The following is a 22,508-nucleotide window of genomic DNA, read 5'->3' as shown; positions in this document are numbered from 1 at the left end:
CTGTACCTAACGCTATTACATGGAAATCCTTGAGGGGCAATTTTAACCCACCCTGTCTGGTGGGATTGGGTTGGGCAGATGGTTAAAATTGCTGCAGAGGACTTACCACTCCATTCTAATTGCCTTCTCGCTGGCTGCCATTTTAGCCGTGTGGTTTTTCAGTTGGCCGAGGCAGCCACCAGAGACAGGCAGGAGTCTCTTGAATATACGCCCAGTGGGTCCAATGACCCGAATGCCGTTGCAACATAAAATCGCGGAGGTCCCACTCAGTGCCCAACCCACCGGTGAAACCTAGCGGGATTGGTCTCTCTGAGACCGTTGTAGAAGTATTTAAAGAAGCACTTAGTTACTGCAGGTAACTGGATCATGGGATCTGTTGCTGCTGATCTGCCTGATAGAACATAAGAAATAGGAGCAGGAGTAGGCCACTTGGCCCCTCGAGCCTGCTCCTTCGTTCAATAAGATCATGACTGATCTGATCCTGGCCTCAACTCCACTTCCCAGCCAGCTCCCCATAACCCTTAATTCCCTTATTGGTTAAAAATCTATCTATCTGTGATTTGAATACATTCAATGAGCTAGCCTCAACTGCTTCCTTGGGTAGAGAATTCCACAGATTAGCTGTAAGGAAACCTATCACTATGCTTGAGTCTCCATGACGTCATTGGGGAAAGAAGAGAACAACAAAACAGAAGAAAAATAATATGTTGATAAAACTAACTAGCAGATTAATAGCTATTCGATTCTATTATAAAATCAAGCACCAAGCAGTAGCAGATATAAGGCAAGAAATGCCCCAGCCTGTCGTTATTTGATAAATAACGTAATTTTAGTGAATAAATAAGAATAAAAATGTTGCCATGTTTTAAGGGGGTAAATTTGGCCAAAATACACCTGTCCTTAAAAAACGGCGTTGCAGGACGATTCACATTAAAACCCGCGATGTCACCAACTTTGCCCGTGGCCTAGCAACGCCAAAAATACAGACCCTGGGAGGGGAGAAAACACACAAAAATTGCAAAAAACAAAAAATCAAAAATCACGAAACATTTACAAGACCTTTAACTAAGTAATTGCTGCAAAAGAATTAAAAAATAAAAATGTTAACTTACCTTTTTGGCAGGTCTTCCTATTTACCGACGTTTCTGAGGCTGCAAAGACTGCTTTTCTCGTGTGTTTTTTTTTCATCCCAAAATGGGTTAGCCGAGTGGCCACACTTAGGTGGTGCGTTTTTTTTTAACGTTGCACCAGGGCGATCCGCTTTTTGTCAATATTTTCAAACCGCCATTCTTAAGGTTTGGGGAATTTTGTGCACTTCATTTTAAGAACAAAAAAGCACTTTTAACGAGAAAAAATTGCATTAAAATGTGCGTTAGTCTGGGGAAATTCTAGCCCAAAGAGATTTCTGAATGAGGATTTGAGAAATGAAGCTGCAAGATTTATTTCTGAGTGTTCTGGCATCAAACAATCATCCAAAAAGTTAATTTTCTTTGATTCATTTTGTAGCCTTTGGAGGATGAGGCAAATGCATTTTCTCACTAGTAGGTTAATCTGTTGCCTTCTAACTTCACAGCAACTCTGACTATTACTTTCAGTTGGACAGATTTGCAATCATCAGATTGCTCTTGGCGTCACTTTTTTATCTTTTACAGAGAATTCCATACGTTCTATTCTGTTTATTTTTGGAAAACTGAGAGATTCTTTCTGCACAATAAAAGATGATAGATTGCCAGACTCCCTGTGACCATCATAATGTTCCCTTTTAGCCATTTTGTTATCAAGCTATTTTGAGTTTTCTCAGACAATATCTTGGTGGAACTCAAAAAAAATTTGCAATCGCTGAAAATCTGAAATAAATCAGCGATGCTATTAATGTGCAGCTAGTTGGTCAGTATCTGAAAGCAAAAAGACAGGTTAATGTTTCAGGAATGACTATTGGCCAGAATAAATTGTTGATTTGGTTAATTTTCCTCATGTTGCTTTCCAATAATTGGCGGAAAATTAAAGTAGTCTTAAAGTGATTAATCACAATTTAATTCTTCATTGGGTACATTAGGAATCATCAATTCATGGAGCAACTTTGCCACCAAAGTTAAGTACAATGTCCACCATCTGATGCCAAAGTATACATTATACTAGAGGATGAACTAAATTCAAAGGAAGTAATCTAAACTCAGGCAAGATAAATTGATACTGACCATTAAAGGGTAATGGGAAGCTGGGACTCTCTCCCTCAAAAAGCTGTTGCGGCTAGTCAATGGAAAATTTCAGGGCTGAGATTGCTAGCTCTTTATTCAGTACGGGTATTGAGGAATATGGAGCAAAGGAGTTGAGGTGCAGATCAGCCATGATCGAATTGAATGTTGGAACAGGCTCAAGGGACTGAATGGCCTACTCCTGTTCCTATGTTCCTATGTGATGTCATCATCGGAACTACTTGATTCCTATGTTGAAAGATATAGCTGCATTGAATGAACTGTAATTGTCTACAGCAGCAGTTGGAACGCTCGCAAGAGATGCTCCTACAAGAGCCTGTGACATACACAACTGCCATGTTCCCTGCACATGCCACTGATCTTGACACATGCTTGACAGACTCCAGAGCAAACAAACAATGGTCCATGTTATGACTTATATGGGAGTTGACATTGCATAGCCAGAGGCTGAACTCCTGAGCCACCTTCCACTGTTGTGTGCAAGGAAGCAAGTAATGCATTACATCCTCCTCTTGCTCCAGCCTCTGCTTCAAAGCAACCACATAAAGGTCTATATTCTCATATGATTCTGGAGGGGCATTCAGCGATGGTATTGCGACGGATGCAAATGTGGGTGTTGATGGATGATGCTGTGGTAAATGTTGCTCTTCCGATGTTGTTGCGCCAGAACAAGAGTTTTCTTTGTTCAGTAAAGCGAGCAGATGATACATTATGTGTAAATAAGCACACTTATCCATATGAGTACTTCACTGCCATTGCATTCTTTCTTAGGGACGTGTGCAATCACTGTCTGACAGTGTTCGTGTCGCGGAAATTGCCCCTTTCAATAAGGGCCATGAAAGTGGTGGCCACAGGGTTCGGTGTGGACTGAGCGCCCAGTCAGCCCAGATTGACCGATGTTCGCGGCATTGCCCTCGGTGATATTTCCAGTGGTGTATGTCACCGCCCCGCTCCTGCGTATGTGTCGGTAATGGCGAAATCAAAGTGCCAAAGCCAAATTGCCCTTAAATCAGCTTCCGGACTCTTGTCGGGACCAACGGTTTTTGGGTCAGTACACACGTGGGATGAAGACTGTTAGCAGCATTTAAAGAAGCGGTGCAGTTCCCACCATTATTGTCGGACAGATTTTTTTTCGACTCTTTAAAGCATTGAGAGTTGCTTTGCTGAGACCGGATTTGAACATTAGTGGGCCAGCCTCTTCATAGTCAGCAACAGAGAGCGCTGATTGAGGAGGTTGTGCTTGAAGACCATGTAGATGGCGACAGAACACAACACAGAGAGGTTCACCGAGATGGACCTCAGGAAGAGCCTGCTGTCAGGAGGAGGGTTAGGGACGCAGAGCCCCCAGTAACACAGAGTGGGAAAGGTGACCAGGAGGCACATGTTTACCAGCACCAGGCTGCAGAGGGTGAGGACCAACAAGAGCAGGAGGGAGAAGGCGATGAGGCAGCTGTGAGAGGAATACACCTACACAGACGTGGTGGCAGAAAGACCGATTGTCAAAGGGTCCACAGACAGCAGTCCTTCTACATGGACCTTGCGGATGACCAGTGTCTCTGGAGCCTGCGATTTCACAAAGGTGTTGTCACGGAACTGTGCAATCTCCTGCAGCCAGACCTGCAACCTCACACAAGGTCAAGGACAGCTGTGTCTGTGGCATCAAAGTCATCATCGCCCTGAACTTCTATGCGACTGGATCTTTTCAAGCTGCAACAGCAGATATATCTAACATTTCTCAATTTGCCACGCACAGCTCCATCCGCCAGGTTACAGATGCTCTGTATAAGGGGAGGGGCCATTACATATCCTTTCCTATGAGCAGGGAGAAGCAGTTGGAGCGGCACACTGGATTTGTAATGATAGCGGGCTTCCCCAGTGTTCAGGGTGCCATAGACTGCACCCACGTCACACCGCAGCACAATCCCGAGGTGTTCAGAAACCGCAAGCGATTCCACTCCCTCAACGTGCAGCTGGTGTGTGACCACAACCGCAAAATCATGGCCGTTGATGCCCGGTATCCTGGCAACAGCCACGATGCTTTCATCCTGCGGCAGACCGGTGTGCCAGGTGTGTTTGCTGGCCCAAACCAACATTGCGGCTGGCTCCTAGGAGACAAGGGCTACCCTCTGTGCACTGGGCTGCTGACTCCCCTTCGCAATCCCAGGACTGCTACGCAGCAAGCCGACAATGACTCTCATTCAGCCATCAGGTACTTAATTGAGCAAACCATCGGAATCTATAAACAGAAGTTTTGTTGCCTGTATCGCTCAGGAGGAGTGCTGCAGTACTTGCCTGAGCGGGGTTCCCTTTGCCCTTTGCCATGCTGCAACCCGCTAGGCCCCAGTGCATCACCGAGTGCCGACCCCGCTCCTAAATCTAACTGCAATGAAAGTGTACTCCCAGTATCTGAGCTGGCGCGTGAGAATGTAGGAAGCAGTGACACGGTGCTCACAGCAGTGTCCCCCTCGTCATCGCCCTCATCGGACATGCCGCCAGTCTCTCCACTTGGCTCAAGGCTCTCGGTCTGACTCTGGCTCACACTCGGGGTATCACCTGCAATCATAACTGGCACAAGGTACCGTCAGGGTAGCGCATTGCACCACCCTGCAAACAACTTGCACACATTCATCACCAATTGACTGGTAGGTGTTTGGATTTTCAGGGAGAGGTCCACACTGCCTGTGGCCACAGGGAAGGCAACATGTGGGCCCACTAGTCGATGCACCCTCTCCTCGGTGTCAGTGAGCTGCTGGATATCGGCCTCGCCTCCACCAGTCCTCTCTTGCTCCAAACGGTTGTGTGACATCTTGGCCTGCAAAGCAAAGAAAGGTTGCTGAGTAATGAGGCATCGGCAATTAGTGCAAGTGTTGGGCCATTACATGCAAGTTTAACTCGCAAATAAAACGGACCCTCCATTGTGAGTATGCACACACAGATATAGGTGCCTCAGTAATCGAATGCTGTTTCAGTGACTATATAGTGAGGGTGAGAAATAAGAGTAGGTGAAGGAGAGGCTCCGATAGAAGGTCAGGAGTTGGGGAATATATACTCCCTTTCACCATTCGAATGATGTCTGTAAACCTTTTGTGGCATTGGGTGGCGGAACGGTCATGAACTGAGGTCCCCGACACCTCCACAGCGATCTCTCTCCACGCATTCACAAACACTACGCGACGGGGTCTTCCTGTGTCCAGATACAGGACGCGCCTCCTTCCCTCCACGGCCTAGACGATATTTCTGCATCTGAGAAGCAGCTGGCCCTCCTTGAACCTCCTGCACTGGCCATTCCATCAGAAGCACCAAAGACAAACTCAATGCCCAGGACCTAACTGCAAAACCTGCCCTTTAAGAAGGCCAGGGAGCAGTTGCCTCGTCATCACTCAATGGGAATCAGCTGAATTTCTCGGCCTAATGGCTCACTCCACCTCCACACCGCCACAAAGAGCCCCGCTCTTTTTTTTTGCTCGAAGTCCTGAATTTCGCCTTTGTGAGGCGGTAATGCTCACAAAAAATCGGTAGGTGCGGCCCGTTTCGGGCGGAGAGTAATTTCGGCCCCTGTGACTCATAGAACAGCTGAATATTATGGTGCATCCCATGAGTGTCATGTGTCCTCCAACTTTCATATCTTCCAGTCTCTCATTCCCAAACAGCTGGACAATAATTTCCTTCTTTATTGTATGTGGTTTCCATTGTACTGGCCCACCACTTCTACCATTCTGTGCCTTCCAATTATAGGGCCAAATTTGGCCTCGCTATTACTCCACTTATACCTATAGATGGGCGATAGTACAATGAAAATCAGGAGAAGAAAATGCAGACTGACGGCTGCTCATTCTCATGTTTGGCCGATTTTGATTTAGACAGCCACGCTCCTGCTGGAAACAGATAGGAGCCTAATTAAAATATTCAAATAGAGATCAATTGATGTTGCAGAATCCCCAGTGCAATTTTGGTGTCAATTAGCGCTGCCAATGTTGCTTCCTCAACCTACTCACAAAGTATACCATAAAGTTACCAATCAGGAGGCAGCTTTTTACAGCATGACATAAAGGGATCATTTGCTGCATGAAGGGAATAGAAGCCAGTTTGGGCTATCATAAGAAGAGATGGGATTGACATTGCCCACCAAATTTCCCACCACATTCACTTCATTTAAACACCACACAAAATCCACATATATTATTCAGGCAGATTTACATGCTAGGATATCCTCATTATGGCAGTGGGGCCCACGCTGCTGGTTTCCTACCTGTAATCGTTGCTTGCTTTAAGGGAAGTGGCAACTTTAAAATTGCAATTTATTTTACATTTTAATAAATCTTCTGCTGGAAGAGTCTGCCCCCTTGCTGCTCCAAAACTCCGTGGGATGGACAACCAGGGAGCATAGTAAATGGATTAGGTGCCCACCTTTATTCAAATAACCCCATCCCCAGATATTTAGGACAGGGTCAAGAGTGGGGCAGAGTGCTGACTTGTTGTCCATTCCTGCTGTACCACCTGTGGCGGCACAGGTCTCCAGAAATTTTAGACCCACAACGATTTGGTGCACAGAAATTAATTCATGCTGTACATTCTCATTCACATTCATGCCATTGATAATTTATAATAGCTTTGCTATATTGACTTCTAATATGTTGACCGTCGTGTTGTTGTTAACATTTGTCTGTGTCAGTGCAGCTTTTTATCCATATATCTTATACAACTGCGACTATCCATCATGTGAACGTGTGCCCTGTGTTGCTTTATCTTTGTGCACCTCTTATGCTGTATAACTGGATTCTCACTTCCTATTTAGTTGTTGGCATTATATTAATCACCTTGGTGATGTAATTCCATGTTTGCATCCTCAATATAGCTTTACGAGCCTAGATGCTAAAATGAGATTTTCGTTGTTTTAAATGCAGGTTCTTTCTTTGTTATTGTGCAATACCCCAGCAGAATTGAGCACCCCACCACTGGATTAATGATTTATTTTAATTTATGACAACAAACCGACTTGTTAACTGTTTAGGAAATGTTAAGAGATGATTATTGAAAGTCTGTCAACATTGACTAATATAATTTTGATACCACTTTCTTAAGAACACAGGTTTCAAAATTGATGGGTCCATAATAAAATAGAATGTATGTTGTCCATAGAAGGAATAGTTTAAATGAGCTGAATGGCCTTTTCAACTATCATGCTTACTTATATTCTTCATATAAGTGGTGGTCATATCAATGTTTTAATTTCCTCTAAAGACTCCGTTTGAACAATTCAACCACTCTTGGCATTATCCATGGTCTCAGAATGTTGTGTTCTCTTCTGGTGAATCCATGAGCTAAGGAATTGAACATAGTTTTCATGATATGACTGAATTGTTTTCTGAGATGCAGTCAGGTTCTTTTATTGTGAGTGATTGTATTCAACTGCTTGACCCTCATCCCAAAACCATTCTACACACTCTAGAGGTTTGAGCGATTGCTTTGAACCCAGCGTAGCAGCATTGATTTTATTCCTTGGTTTCTTACGCCAAGGTGACGTTATCCACAATACAAAGTAATTGGCAGCTTCCAGGGTTTGAGGACTCACTTTCTAGGGGCCCGAATTTGATGAAGGCCATCGCCCGCCCAAGTGATGCCCAAAGGAGCGCCGATGGCCGCCGAGGTCCCTGATGGGCGGGGTTTTCATCACCCAGGTCCCTCGAAGGTCAGCGGGCGGCAAATCTGCGCCGCATGTCGCCAATCTGGCCGGCAGCCGGCGGGAACTCTCATTCTCGGCGGCAAAGGCGCTTGCCGCCCAAGTGGCATCGAGGATAGAGTCGGGCCCACGGAGGGTCGAAGAACTAAAAATAAAAAGCATCAAAAACAAAAAATAAAAACATCTGATGCCCTTCAGGGGACCCCATCGGGGTAAGTACCTGTAAAGAAATAATTTAAATAAACTTCACTAATCTTTTTTATAGCATCTTCACACTTACCGTTGAGGACAGAGCTGCCGTCCTGCCGACTCCCGCCCACATGAATATGGCATCTCGGCGGGCAGGAGTGTATTACGTGCATCGGCCGTCCGCTGACGTCGGCGGACGTTTCCCCTCCTTTCCGCTTCAGGCCACAACGAAAGTGGCACCGGACAGTTTGACCAGAGGAATGCCGGCGGCAGTGGCTGGCAGTCAGCGGCAGCGGGCGGTAAGGCCATGAATTTCGGCCAGTAGATCTTTAAACCGGCTATATTTTTTAAAATGTTGTCACTGAACTTGCTCTTATTAGCAAAAATAAAACACAGAGAAAAATTGAAAATAGGATTTTTAGGGGAGAAATTCGGTCACACCTCTGTTGCAGTGTTAATCCAGGCAGAGCGATACTTTTAGCGCCATGAAAAAACTCCCGCCCAAAAATTAATCAGAATCGGTCAAAGAGCTAACAGGGGTGATAAATCAGCCGTTGCACACCAGAGCTGGGGGGACAGTAAAGAAAGCTTGGTCGGTACATTTTGCAGGCCCATTGCACATGCGTGGAACTCCAAGTCAGATCCCGGGAAAAGCCAAGTCTTTAAGGCACGGCATAGTAATGCACCCATTAAAGTTTTCAAAATCACTTGGGGAAGTCCAGAACCAGGGGTCACAGTCTAAGGATAAGGGGTAAGCCATTTAGGACCGAGATGCGGAGGAACTTCTTCACCCAGAGAGTGGTGAACCTGTGGAATTCTCTACCACAGAAAGTTGTTGAGGCCAATTCACTAAATATATTCAAAAAGGAGTTAGATGAAGTCCTTACTACTCGGGGGATCAAGGGGTATGGCGAGAAAGCAGGAATGGGGTACTGAAGTTGCATGTTCAGCCATGAACTCATTGAATGGCGGTGCAGGCTAGAAGGGCCGAATGGCCTACTCCTGCACCTATTTTCTATGTTTCTATGTTTCTATGTTTCACCCTGTACTGTTACGTCTGTCTGCCGCTGCAGTCTCGGAGGCTCATGCACCGTGCTATGTGTAAACGTTGCATGGAATGTGATCTCCAAGGGAAACGTTTCCTCATCCCTTTAAGTAGCCACCAGTTAACGACTCTGCAAGCCTGGGTGCTCACTGAATTTAGTGACCGGGGTGCAAGTGTACGCGTTACACCAGGAATGCGTCCTGATCGGGGTGATCGTCAACAGCAGACACTAGTGGTTTGCACCCTCAGTGAGCCGCTGTTGAATTTTTCATTGGACGCTAAAAGCCGCGTGCCCAGTCGCTAAGATCGAACGCTCCCATTAACGCCCCCTCTGGCCACTAACTGAGGCTATGAACAATTGAAAATCCAGCCCAATGAGTTTGGCTGTAACCATGCATGGTTTGTGCATCATTTCTGCAAAAAGAGCTTTCTCCTAAAGAGAAAGGATAATTCAGGCAACAGTTATTAACCCAAGTGCTTCAGCCTATCGCTCTATCCCATCGAACTCAAAGGCCGGAATTTTCCTGGGTGTCAGCGGGTGGGTTAGGTGCCGAGTCGGTGGTAAAGAGGTCTTTATTGACAATGGGTGGGAACCAGCTATCTTCCCACCACAACGCACCTTTCCCAGTGGCGTATCTATCACCAGTGAGCAATCCTGACAGGCAGTGGCAGGTGACCCAACTAAACTCATTATAATCTACTTAACAGACCCTAAACAGGAGTTTTTAACGTACTTTTATCCTTAACTTCATGGCCATAGGAACCACATTGCTCGGGAAGCACATCTGTCAACCTGAGGCGGGGGTTCAGTGGCCATTGCTCCGGCTGATTACTTGACAGCTTCAAATGTACAGTAAAAGCTCCCACCTGACAGGTGATCACTTTCCTCAGCCACAAGCTGCTCCTCACTGCATTTCCAGAACCGAATCCGCAGTCTGCAAGTGTTTCTACAAAAGTCTCCATCTAGTCTCCCCTCATTACCTCTCTCACCAGTGACAGATTATCTGTGCTTCACCAGTCATCTATTCCATCAACATGGGTGCTGTTTATACAGCCCTTTATACCTTGGTCCTGAGAAACCTACCACGATGAGCCCCAACAGCAGCAGCACCAGGCACACCAGCAGCACCAACAACCACACCAACCTTCTCCGCAATCACCTGATGCTGCACAGGACAGAGAGCATCAGCACCTGAGCACGTTGCTGCCCTTACTTAACTTTACGCTGTATACACTGGCAGCCACATGATGTGCCAGATTGGCCCCACCCCACACCAACACCATAAAGCATCCCTACAATCACCAAGCCATTCGTTTCACACTCATCATCATAGGCAGTCCCTCGAAATCGAGGAAGACTTGCTTCCACTCTAAAAGTGAGTTTTCAGGTGACTGAACAGTCCAATATGGGAATTACAGTCTCTGTCACAAGTGGGACAGACAGTGGTTGGAGGAAAGGGTGGGTGGGGAGTCTGGTTTGCCGCACGCTCCTTCCGCTGCCTGCGCTTGGTTTCTGCATGCTCTCGGTGACGAGACTCGAGGTGCTCAGCACCCTCCCAGATGCTCTTCCTCCTCTTAGGGCGGTCTTTGGCCAGGGACTCCCAGGTATCGGTGGGGATGTTACATTTTATCAAGGAGGCTTTGAGGGTGTCTTTGAAACATTTCCTCTGCCCATCTGGGGCTCGCTTGCCGTGTAAGAGTTCCGAGTAGAGCGCTTGCTTTGGGAGTCTTGTGTCAGACATGCAAACAATGTGGCCCGCCCAACGGAGCTGGTCGAGTGTGGCCAGTGCTTCGATGCTGGGGATGTTGGTCTGATCGATAACACTAATGTTGGTGTGCGAGGATTCTTCACTGCAGTCAAATCCACTTACGGCCCAAGCACCCAAGGCCCCACCCCACTGCTGGCCAAGAACGGGGAAACACTCATCAAGAACACCGAGGCAGTCAGGACCCGCTGGAAGGAGCACTCAAAGATCTCCTTAACCAAGACTCTGCCTTTGACACAAGTGTCCTCGACTCCATCCCGCAGCATGCGACCCGCCACCACCTCAGTAAAACTCCAGCCCTGCACAAGGTAGAAAAAGCCATAAGACAGCTTAAGAACAACAAGGCTATGGGAGCGTGTGGAATCCCCGCTGAGGCACTGAAGTATGGCGGAGAGGCACTATTGGCACGAATGCATGACCTGATCTCTCTCATCTGGAGGGAGGAGAGCATGCCGGGAGATCTCAGAGATGCAGTAATTGTGACCATCTTTAAAAAAGGGGACAAGTCCGACTGCGGTAATTACAGAGGAATCTCCCTGCTGTCGGCCACTGGGAAAGTCATCGCTAGAATTCTCCTCAACCGTCTTCTCCCTGTGACTGAGGAGCTCCTCCCGGAGTCACAGTGCGGATTCCGTCCACTACGGGGCACAACGGACAGGATTTTCAGCACGCGACAACTGCAAGAGAGATGCAGGGAACAGCACCGACCCTTGTACACACTCATCACCATTGCAGGGGATACCGTTATGTCCCACCAGTCACTGCAATCACTAAGCCACATCCAAAGATGCTCACAAATCTGTCCAAGATCGGAAAGTGTTGAAAATAAAGATTTCAATGTTTGACAGCACATTAATACAAACTTTACCTAAACATTGGATCAACTCCCAAGTGGCTATCCTTGTGTGTTGTTAGTTGGTATAATTGCACTAGGATGAAGGTGAGTGTGAGGGGTGGCTAGTGAAATGGGGATATGAGAATGTAGATTGGGATGGGTGGAGGTGCAAGGTAAGTTGGTGTGAATAAAGAGGTGCCGGTGTAGGTAGAGTGCTGGGGATGTGATGAGGTTAAGTGTGGCTTTGAACTAACATTTCGTGATCTAATCAGATCATTGAAATATTTGCGTCACTGCATCCAGGTCCTCCTGACCACATTCCTGCTTGTGCCCTCCTCTGCAAACTCCAACCAGGCTGTTTTGGTGTCCTGGGGAAGTCTCTTTGGCCCATTGGAAGGGAAGGGGACCACCCTGCATGCTCGGACTCCCTCCATAAGCATATAGAAACATAGAAACATAGAAACATAGAAACATAGAAAATAGGTGCAGGAGTAGGCCATTCAGCCCTTCGAGCCTGCACCGCCATTCAATGAGTTCATGGCTGAACATACAACTTCAGTACCCCATTCCTGCTTTCTCGCCATACCCCTTGATCCCCCGAGTAGTAAGGACTACATCTAACTCCTTTTTGAATATATTTAGTGAATTGGCCTCAACAACTTCCTGTGGTAGAGAATTCCACAGGTTCACCATTCTCTGGGTGAAGAAGTTTCTCCTCATCTCGGTCCTAAATGGCTTACCCCTTATCCTTAGACTTAGGAGGGAGTCATGGGAGAACCTGGGTGTAGCCTTGCACCTTTGTACAGTCACTGTCAGTGTTTGCAGCACTTCAGTGCTGTAGAACACTGACAGCACAATGTCAAAAGTAAGGTGGCCATGGTCCCTTTAAGGAAACCAGCTGATGAGGCGCCATGAATTACGTCACCAGTTCCCCTAATTGTGCCGGGTAACTCTCTGGGCGGGCTTAACAAGCCCCACTGAGGGAAGTTAATTTTGAACAGTGGGATGGAGCCAACAGCGACCCACCACCAACATCACAGGAACCGAACCCGCCGAAGTCAGTAAATGTCTGGCCAAATAGCCGACCATATTAACTGAATCTAATTATTTCATTATTTTAAAAACATCAAAGAAATCTTCTTGACGTCTATGGCCTTGAAATTGGGCCACTCACTGCCACCTGTTTGCAGATGACCATCACTCCAGCGCCCTTCTCTAGCGCGGAACTTGGCAGCCACCATTTTGGTGAGGGCCTTAGCGCTGCCGATAGCTGCACTGACCTTGGAGCTGTAAATGAATAGAGGGTGATGTCCGCGCCAACTTAACGTCACCTCAGCGAACTTTGACCTTAGCGTTGAGTTCAGCGCTGGGTCCTAAGCTCGCCATGAAAAGCCAACATTCAGCAGACTGTCAGCACCTCTTAAAGGGACACACACATCTTTCAGGTAAGTTTGCATTTAAGCTTTTTATTATTTTAATGATGTAATGGCTTGATGCAATGCACGTTAAAAGTGTTTTAAGTATGCAGGAAGTGCAGGGAGTATTGCTGGATGCTTGCAAGGCCTCAGATGTTAAAGGAAGACCTCTGAGAAGACAGAAAATGCTGGAAATACTCAGCAGTTCAGGCAGCATCCGTGGAGAGAAAAACAGAGTTCACATCTCAGGGCGAGATGCTACCTGACCTGCTGAGTTTTTCCAGCATTTTATGCTTTCACTTCAGATTTACAGCATCCACTCACAGAGGGAAGAGGAAGATTTAGAAAAAGAGGAAGCAGAAGAGGAGGCAGCAGAAGGAAGGATGCAACCCAGACAGCCCCTTTCTGACCAGGATATCCGGGATGGACTCATCCGCCTGCAGTACCAGTTCACACAACCTCAATTTCTTTCAACATTTGTGTCAGACCTTACCTTCCCTCTGTTACTGACCATCAAAGCATCCTCTTGGCCACAATGCTGAAATAAAAGCAATCACAAATCAAACTTTCCAATCCAACTTTATACATCTATCCATCCAATATGGCATCAAGAAATCAACTCATCACCTTTATGTACTCATTAGTGACTGTCTTGTGTGTGCCTTTGTCTATCCTACTGACGTCACACAGTGCTACCCCAGTGGCTGCAGCATAGCTGGCTTTGAGTGGGGACACTGCAAATGGTCTTGCTGGTCGACCTTGAGGAGCTGGTGGCTGGGAGTGTGAAGTCGAGTTACAATGTTTCTTCTTCTCCTCCTCATCCTCTGTCTCTTTCTCTTTCTCCTATTTCTCCTCGTTCTCCTCTTCCTCCTCCTATTTTTTTGTCGTCTTCATGAGAAGGGCACAAGGGTGGAGTTATGGTGAGTCGAGGGTGGGAAAGCAAGAGGTGCATGCAAGAAGGAGGATAACATAGGAGGATACCAGCATCTTGTGTCCTTTCACCCCCGCCACTGGCCAAGGGCTCGGCCAGGCCTAGGAATGGTACTCTCGCCACGCATCGGTCGCGGAGCCGGTAGCTCCCGTTATCGCCCCCCCAGAGATGCTAACAGATGGTGCCAAGGAGGCCAATTTCTCACCCAAGGTGTTCATGAAAGATAAGGAAGGAAAGAAAGGAAGTTGGGTGGCAGTATTGGTTAAAGAGAATGTTACAGTGCTGGAGAGAGAGGGTGTCCTGGAGGGATCCAGGTCTGTATCTATTTGGGTAGAGTTAAGAAACAATAGAGGTGTCATTACCCTACTAGGTGTATTCTATAGGCTATCTACTAGTGGGAAGGATACAGAGGAGCAAATTTGCAGGGAAATTAGAGAGAGATGAAAGTACTGTAGAGTAATGATTATGGGGGACTTCAATTATCCTAATATAGTCTGGGACAGTAAGAGTGAAGGACAGAGAGGGGGAAGAATTTCTGAAGTGCATTCAGGAAAACTTCCTTGATCCTTGGTGATATCATCTGCAAACACGGCTTCAGTTTCCACATGTACACTAAAGACACACACTCTACCTCACCACCACTTCTTTCGACCCATCCACGGTCTCTAAATTGTCAGACTGCTTGTCTGACATCCAGTACTGGATGAGCAGAAATTTTCTCCAATTAAAAATTGGGAAGACTGAGGCCATTGTCTTTGGTCCCCGCCACAAACTGCGTTCCCTGGTCACCGACTCCATCCATCTCCTAGGCATCTGTTTCAGACTGAAACAGACTGTTCGCAACCTAGGTGTCATATTTGACCCTGAAATAAGCTTCCGGCTACATATCCACGGCATAACTAAAACCGCCTATTTTTACCTCCATAACATTGCTTGTCTTGGCCCCTTGCCTCAACTCATGTTCTGCTGAAACCTTCATCCATACCTTTGTTACCTCTAGACTTGACTACTCCAACGCACTCCTGGCTGGCCTCCCACATTCTACCCTATATAAACTTTAAATCATCAAAACTCGGCACTCATGTCCTAACTTGCACCAAGTCCCACTCACCCATCACCCCTGTGCTTGCTGACTTACATTGGCTCCCAGTTAAGCAATGCCACAATTTCAAAATTATCATCCTTGTTTACAAATCCCTCCATAATTATAACTGCTCAACCATCGGTGGCCGTGCCTTCAGCTGCCTGGGCCCTAAGCTCTGTAATTGCTTCTCTAAACCTCTCCTCCTCTCTACCTCTCTTCCCTCCTTCAATACGCTCCTTAAAACCTATCTCTTTGACCAAGCTTTTGGTCATCTGCCATAATTTCTTCTTATGTGGCTAGGTGTCAAATTTATTTGTTTTGTCTTATAACACTCCTGTGAAGCGCCTAGGGACGTTTTACTACATTAAAGGCACTATATAAACACAATTTGTTGTTGTTGTTGTATGTTTATGACCCAATGAGGAAGGAGGCATTGCTGGATCTGGTTCTGGGGAATGAGGTGGGTCAGGCGGATCAAGTTTCTGTAGGGGAACATTTAGGCAATAGTGATCATAAGGTATCATAAGGTTTAGGTTAGCTATGGAAACAGACAAAGAGAAATCTAGGGAATACTTAATTGGATGAGGGCCAATTTTAGTGGGTTGAGAACAGACCTGGTCCAGGTAAATTGGAATCAAAGATTGGCAGGCAAAACGGTATTGAACAATGGGCTACCTTTAAAGAGGGGATGGTTCAGGTACAGTCAAGGTACATTTCCACAAGGTGGAAAGGTAGGGCAAGCAAAGCCAGAGCTTCCTGAATGATGAAAGTGATAGAGAGTGAGATAAAGCAGAAAAAAGGGGCGTATGACAGATGTCAGGCTGAGAATACAAGTGAGAACCTGGCTGAATACAGAAAGTTCAGTGGTGAAGTGAAAAAGGAAATAAGAAGAGCAAAGAGAGAGTATGAGAATAGATTGGCAGTTAACATAAAAGGGAATCTAAAAGTCTTCTATAGGCATATAAATAGTAAACGGGTAGTAAGAGAAGGGATGGGGTCGATTAGGGACCAAAAAGATCTACGCATGGACCAGAGGGTATGGCTGAGTTACTAAACGAGTACTTTGCATCTGTCTTTACCAAGGAAGAAGATGCTGCCAAACTCATAGAGAAAGAGGAGGTAGTTGAGATATTGGGCCCAAGTTTCCACATGATTTGCGCCTGATTTTTAGAAGCAACTGGTGGAGAACGGACTATCTTAGAAATTGCAATTCTCCACATTTTTTTTTCTGCAGTTCTAGTCAGTTAGAACAGTTCTACTTTGGAACAGAATTTTTTTTTCAAAAGGGGGCGTGTCCGGCCACTGACGCCTGATTTGAAAGTTTCCACAGTGAAATCGTACTCCAAACTAAAGTAGTATGGAGCAAGTGAAGATTTTTGTAGAACTGAAAAATCCTGTTCTACACATTAAAAAATCAGGCGCAGGTTACAAATTAGGCGTCCAGAACGAGGTGGGGGGGAGGGAACTCATTAAATTCTACAATAAATCCTTATTTATACTTCTACAAATATTATACAAATAAATCCAACCTGAATAAACATTTATAAGCCAAGAAAAGATTAAATAAACCATCTTCCTACCTGTGTGAAAGTGCTTCAGGCACGGAGAATGGTGCAGTCAGCCTGAGGCGCCCGTTCTTCCCGCGGGGGGGGAGGGGGGGGAGGGGAGGAGGCGCCTGTTCTTTCCCGCGGGGGAGGGGGGAGGAGGCACCCGTTCTTCCCGCGGGGGTAGGGGGAAGGAGACAGTGAGAAGGCTGCAAGTGCTGATGGCAATGTGCTTTTATTAAAAAAATGTTCAAAAACTTAACACCTGCAAAGAACTACAAAAGTGGCCGAGTGCCAATGTTTTTTTCACACTGCGCACGCACATTTAAATAGTACCCGCCCCCTCCTACTTACAAAATCGGCGCGAGTGTAGGCTCCGCCCCCCTGGGCGCCGCGCCAGGCAGACAAGGAGCTGCAGGGCGCTCCAGAATCGCGATTTATTTTTAGGCGCCGTTTTAGGTGCGAAAAACGGGCGCCCAGCTCGGAGGGGCGCCCGTTTTTTATCGTGTGGAAACTTGGGCCCATTGGATGGGACAAAAATTGACAAAGAGGAGGTACTAGAAAGGCTGGCTGTACTTAAAATAGTTAAATCACTAGGACAAAATAGGATGCACCCTAGGATGCTGAGGAAAGTAAAGGTGGAAATTGCAGAGGTACTGGCCATAATCTTCCAATCCTCCTTAAATACGGGGGTTGGTGTCAGAGAACTGGAAAATTGCAAATGTTACACCCTTGTTCAAAAAAGGGTGCAAGGATCCAGCTACTACAGGCCAGTCAGCTTAACCTCAGTGGTTGGAAAGCTTTTAGAAATGATAATCCAGGAAACATTAACAGTCACTTGGACAAGTGTGGATTAATTAAGGAAAGCCAGCACGGATTTGTTAAAGGCAAATTGTGTTAATTAACTTGTTTGAATTTTTTGATGAGGTAACAGAGAGGGTTGATGAGGGCAATGCGGTTGATGTGGTGTACGTGAACTTCCATGAGGCATTTGATAAAGTGCCACATAACAGGCTTGCCAGCAAAGTTGAAGCTCGTGGAATAAAAGGGTCAGTGGCAGTGTGGCTCAGTGACAGGAAACAGAGAGTAGGGGTGAGCGGTTGTTTTTCGGACTGGAGGAAGGTATACAGTGGTATTCCCCAGGGGTCGGAACTGGGACCACTGCTTTTCTTGATATATATTAATGATTTGGACTTGGGTGTACAAGGCACTATTTCAAAATTAGCAGATGACCCCAAACTTGGAAGTATAGTGAACAGTGAGGTGGATAGGGATAGACATCAAGAGGACATAGACAAGCTGGTGGAATGGGTGGAATTGTGGTAGATGAAATTTAACGCAGAAAAGTGCAAAGTGATACATTTTGATAGGAAGAACGAGAAGAGACGATATAAATTAAAGGGTGCAATTCGAAGGGAGATGCAGGAACAGAGAGCCCTGGGGCTATATGTGCACAACTCGTTGTAAAAACAGTTAAAAAAGCATACGCAACTTTATAAATAGATGCATAAGGTACAAAAGCAAGGAAGTTATGATAAACCTTTATAAAACACTGGTTCAGCCTCAACTGAAGTATTGTGTTCAATTCTGGGCACCACACTTTAGAAATGATGTGAGGGTTTTAGAGAGGGTGCAGAAAAGATTAACAAGCATGGTTCCAGGGTTGAGTTACTTCAGTTACATGGATAGACTGGAAAAGCTGGAGTTTCCTTAGAGCAGAGAAGATTGAGAGGAGGTTTGAAAGAGGTATTCAAAATCATGAGGGGTCTGGACAGAGTAGATCGAGAGAAACAGTTCCCATTGGTGGAAGGGTCGAGAACCAGAGGACACAGATTTAAGGCGATTGGCAGAAGAACCAAAGGCGACATGAGGAAAAACCTTTTTACGCAGCGAGTGGTTAGGATCTGGAATGCACGGCCTGAGAGGGTGGTGGAGGCAGACTCAATCGTGGCTTTCAAAAGGGAATTGGATAAATACCAGAAGGAAAGAAAATTGCAGGGCTACGGGGAAAGGGTGGGGGAGTGGGACTAGCTGAAGTGCTCTTGCAGAGAGCCGGCATGGGCTCGACGGGCTGAATGGCCTCCCACTGTGTTGTAATGATTCTATCATTCCATATCCCTTGATACCCTTACCTAACAAAAATCTATGGCAGTGAACCTGCCACAGGAAGGCGAATGGAATGTTGGCCTTCATTGCGAGAGGGATGGAGTACAAAAGCAGGGAGGTCCTGCTGCAACTGTACAGGGTATTGGTGAGGCCGCACCTGGAGTACTGCGTGCAGTTTTGGTCACCTTACTTAAGGAAGGATATACTAGCTTTGGAGGGGGTACAGAGATGACTCACTAGACTGATTCCGGAGATGAGGGGGTTACCTTATGATGATAGATTGAGTAGACTGGGTCTTTACTCGTTGGAGTTCAGAAGGATGAGGGGTGATCTTATAGAAACATTTAAAATAATGAAAGGGATAGACAAGATAGAGGCAGAGAGGTTGTTTCCACTGATCGGGGAGACTAGAACTAGGGGGCACAGCCTCAAAATACGGGGGAGCCAATTTAAAACTGAGTTGAGAAGGAATTTCTTCTCCCAGAGGGTTGTGAATCTGTGGAATTCTCTGCCCAAGGAAGCAGTTGAGGCTAGCTCATTGAATGTATTCAAATCACAGATAGATAGATTTTTAACCAATAAGGGAATTAAGGGTTACGGGGAGCGGGTGGGTAAGTGGAGCTGAGTCCACGGCCAGATCAGCCATGATCTTGTTGAATGGCGGAGCAGGCTCGAGGGGCTAGATGGCCTACTCCTGTTCCTAATTCTTATGTTCTTATGTTCTCCTGTACCTGGTCTGGCCTACATGTGACTCCAATGAAATGGTCTAGCAAACCACTAAGTTGATAATTGCTGAAGAGGAAGACTCACTACCACCTACTCAGGGTAACTAGGGATGGGCAATATCCAGCCTTGTTGGTATCATCTACATCCCAAGAAAAGAATCTTCCTCCACCATGGAGCAGGCAAGCAACCTGCTCGAGGAATGTGCTCATGCTGCTCTTTAACATAAGAACATAATATTTAGCCAGCCATTAGTCATTGAGTAAGAGTGCATCATTAACACTCACCAAATAATATTCCTTCTTCTTTCCTGTAGGGTCATATTTTATCTCTCCTTGATAGCAATGCTGAAATCAGTAACCCATTTCAGTAACCCAGTAGTGCATTTCAATGTTTAATAGCTTTCACCATGGAGCCTCCCACTACAGAATACCAGAAGTATTTAATGAGTGTGTAAAAACATCAGATGGAAGAGTGGTTTATAAAGTGAAGATACAATCAATTTGATTCATAACCTAATTAAGCAATAATGGATATTTAGTTGTACAGTCAGTTAGAATTAAATTCTGGTTGAACTGGATGCACTTTAAATGAAGGATGAGACCACGTGTCAAAGCCTTCAATCATATTGTTTAAGTCATGATTTGATAGGGTAGATAGAAACTATTTCCTCTGGTGGGAGATTCCAGAACAAGGGGGCATAACTTTAAAATTAGAGCCAGGCCATTCAGGGGTGATATCCGTAAGCACTTCCTCACACAAAGGACAGTGGGGATCAGGAACTCTTTCCCCGAAAAAGCTATTGAGGTTTGACCAATTGAAAATTTCAAAATTGAGATTGCTAGATTTTTGTTAGGCAAGGGTATTAAGGGTTAGATGGAATTAAGATACTGATCAGCCATGATCTAATTGAATGGCGGAACAAGGGGCTGAATGGCCTGTTCCTGTTCCTATTCCGAAACTGTCCTCGCCAATATTTATTCCTCAATCAACATAACAAAAAAACAGATTATTTGGTCATTATCACATTGCTGTGTGTGGGAGCTTGCCTGTGCGCAAATTAACTGCCTGGTTTCCTACATTACAACAGTGACTACACTCCAAAAGTACTTCATTGGCTGTAACGCGCTTTGAGATGTCCGATGGTCGTGAAAGGTGCTATATAAATCCAAGTCTTTCTTTCTTTTCTTTCTTACTGTTGACCTCAATCAAAATATTACTGAATGTCCATTTTTTCCCCTTGCTTTTTTCCCTCATGTAGGGGATACCTGTGCTATAGTTCCATGGTTGCCAGCACATTGCTGGGAACTTGCCAGATTATTATTCATGTGTGAGCATAAACAGTGATATAACTGCTTCCCAGCTGATCTGGAGCCTGTAGAGGCAGTTCCCCATTATCATTGCCAAGGTTAATCGCATAATGGCATTGCGGGCAATCCAGCTCTGATGTCAACTGATAACCTTGGCATGCCTGGTTACATCTTACATCACTTCAAGCATTAAATACTATGATGGGAGTACTTTAAAAGCAAGCCCCCTTCAGTAATGGGGTTAACAGATCTGTTTCAGTCTGGAGTCTCATTTCTAATGGTGTCCCTCAGGGAGCAATCCTGGTCCTGCTCCTCTTCATGCATGGTCTTGATTAATGACAGTGGTGTTGGGAATATGGTAAGTACGTTTACAGCTGACACCAAAATCTTTGCAAGGGCTAAGATGGTAGAGGAATGCAATCAAAGATTTAGATTTGCTAGGGGAGTGGGCCACACAATGGCAAATGGCATTTAATTTAGATGAATGTAGCATCATTCATGTTAATAGGACCACCACAGAATACACGCATCATCTTTAGGGAACAATACCGAGGGCTGGATTCTTGGCTTTTCTATTTTTGGGGTGATAATGGCGGCAAGGCGGGAAAGTTATAAGAACATAAGAACATAAGAATTAGGAACAGGAGTGGGCCATCTAGCCCCTCGAGCCTGCTCCGCCATTCAATAAGATCATGGCTGATCTGGCCGTGGACTCAGCTCCACTTACCCGCCCGCTCCCCATAACCCTTAATTCCCTTATTGGTTAAAAATCTATCTGTGATTTGAATACATTCAATGAGCTAGCCTCAACTGCTTCCCTGGGCAGAGAATTCCACAGATTCTCAACCCTCTGGATAGCGGCTGGGAATAGTTTGCGCTTTAATATCTAAGTTTGGGCATCAGGGGCGCAGCGCTAAGGGACGAGCACGTTGTACACCTCTCGTGGCGCAAGGATGGGCAACTCCTGAGCTAAAGAGCTGGGCCGTGAACACTCCGAGAGAGGCTGGTGGCAGGAGGGGAGCCTATAAAAAAACCCACAAAAACATTCCTAAAACATTGTCCATGCCACCGCAGCACAAATCGCACAAAAATTAAAACAAAAAACGCTCGCACTTACTTTTGCCGCCGGCACGGCGGGACCACTCTGGTTTCCCAGGCGGTCATTGCGGACACACTTCCAGGTGGACGGGTCAGGCAGGAGCTCAAACTCGCGCCGGTGTTGCAACCAGGAGTATTGCACACTGGTGCAGCTCTTCCCGGTGGTGCTGCTCAGCGCAAAACCCAACCGGAGGATCGCCGCGGGAGGCTGGAGACATTACCGCTGCCTTTCATGTCGCTCCAGGGCGAAACCCGGAGGGCAAAGGACTGGAAAATCCAGCCCTGAAAGGGGTTGAGAGAGAAAAATTCTAGGTGTTATTGTGCATAGATCACTGAAGGTTCATGCCTGATGTAGAAAAACTATGGTTAAAGCTAACAAGGTATTGGGTTGTGTTAATAGAACTATTCAGTATAAATCAAAGAACACCATTTGACATTATACAAGTGGTTAAGAAGGCATACGAAATGCTTGCCTTTCTTTATTGGCCAAGGCATAGAATACAAGATTAGGGAGGTTATGCTTAAATTGTATAATACTTTGGTCAGGCCACAGCTTGAATACTGCG

The sequence above is a fragment of the Pristiophorus japonicus genome, chromosome 6 (assembly GCF_044704955.1).
Source record: "Pristiophorus japonicus isolate sPriJap1 chromosome 6, sPriJap1.hap1, whole genome shotgun sequence".
Classification (NCBI taxonomy): Eukaryota; Metazoa; Chordata; class Chondrichthyes; family Pristiophoridae; genus Pristiophorus; species Pristiophorus japonicus.
This window is presented reverse-complemented; position numbering follows the sequence as displayed.